Genomic DNA, 2,006 nt, shown 5'->3' with positions numbered 1-2,006 from the left:
AACACACATGGCATTTCTAAATATAAGAAAAGTTAGTGATCTCAACATTCACTACAAGATAACCAGAAAAGAAAGCTGACTCTCTCCTACGATACTTTCTGATGTAAGGTTTCTGGCTTAGTTTACAGTAACTAAGTAGGTATCAAGGGCACCAGCTGTTTAACCTATGACCTAACACCATCTCTTACTCCTAAAATCCTTAAAAGAGCTGAATACCAGTCAGAAGCCAGACGGGTTACATCCAGTTCACTAACAATGTCATGTTTTTGTTGATTCTGTAAGAGCTCTCCCATACAAGTAAAGCACAATTAAGTTTTTTGTTAAAATGACTGAGTGGGGCTAAATTAAGAACTTGATTAGTACTCTTTTGTAACTTGAAAAATTCAAAATAAATATTTCAACTATAAGTAGATGAAACTTTCTTTAAATTCACTTGTTACCAGCAGATGTTAATGATGCCTTGTTAATATTGTTTTTCTTAATATTCAGAAAGAAGATAAAAGTTCTGTGATGGTACCATGTACTGGCATATCAGAACTCCATGGACTTAAATAACTGAACTTTTGTTTATACTTTGTATAACTTGGCATGAAGAACTGTTTTGAAATTTTGATTTTGCCTCTCCTTTTTGGAGCCTATAAACAGCTACAGTGCTAAAACATTGTGTGTAATTTCTCCTTTTCAACAGTATCTAAACTCCTACCTCCATAGATGCATTTCTTTTTTGGTAGCCCAAATCATCAGTCATCACCTCAAGGTTGGTAAACTTGAAGCTCATAATTCCTAAGTGAATTTTCTTTGTTCCTACAATATCTGTAAGATGAGCAAAAATAGGCATTTGATACCTTAATACATACGTATTTTAAGTTTTTGGCTACAGTTTAATATACTGACAGTAAGTTGGTACATGGAAAATAAAAATGTACCAATCTTAAATGCTCTTCTAAAGATAACAAGCTCTAAATGATCTTTTTTAATTGGCACCCAAAGAATGTAAGAAAAAAAGACTGCTGCTTTTATAGTAAATTTATTGGAAATGACACTGGCAAACTTTGCAATGTATTTGTTCTTTAGAGTTAGCTAAAATTTTTTACTAATTACTTTGCCAAATGGAAAGAAAAAGTTCAGTACACATTTGGAAATTTCTGTCTTCTAAAGGGACCATAAGTATACAAGTCTGGGTTACGTTAGCAAGCAATCGCAATAATGTTCAAATATCATGTCTCCTAGCTTTTATAATGTTTAGCTCTCTAGATCAACAGTTAGTCATTTTCAACATTAGTACAATATGACTAGTTCCTGAGCCTGCAAAAATTCTAACTTGTCATTTCTGAAGAGGAGAGGACATTTATAATACTGATATACAATATATTAAAAATCAAAGAGCCTGACAAAACTGAAGGAACAAAACAGCAGCAGACTCAAGAGTCTCCAAGAAAGGACTAGTGGTTACCAAAGAGGAGGAGCTAGGGAGGGAGGCGGGGGAAGGAGGGAGAAGGGGATTAAGGGGCTCTGTAATTTGCAGTCACAATATAGGTAGGTCACAAGGCAGGCAGTACAGCACAGAGAAAACAAGTAATGACTCTATAGTATCTTACTAAACTGATAGACAGTGACTGCAATGGGAGGGCATGGGGGACTTGATAAGATGGGTGAATGTGGAAACCATAGTGTTGTTCATGTGAAACCTTCATAAGATTGTATATCACTGATACATTAATTTTTAAAAAATCAAAGGGCTTGAAATTTCACACATCATGTGCCTACAAACAAGAAATAAATGTTAATCTAGTTCAGGTTATCTAAATGTATAAAGAAAAAGCCATCTGCTAACCAACATCACTGTTAAAAAAATTCCAAAACGTAGGCAATTTCCTCCCTACATGACAAAGGATTAAAAAACCAGAGGTAAAAATGTAATGGTTCTCCAATCAATTAAAAACATATACTAGGTAAAAGACGAGCCAAGTCTGAAAGAGAAATAACACAAAAATGAGCCAGTTAAA

The sequence above is a fragment of the Manis pentadactyla genome, chromosome 5, assembly GCF_030020395.1.
Source record: "Manis pentadactyla isolate mManPen7 chromosome 5, mManPen7.hap1, whole genome shotgun sequence".
In the NCBI taxonomy this organism is placed as follows: Eukaryota; Metazoa; Chordata; class Mammalia; order Pholidota; family Manidae; genus Manis; species Manis pentadactyla.
This window is presented reverse-complemented; position numbering follows the sequence as displayed.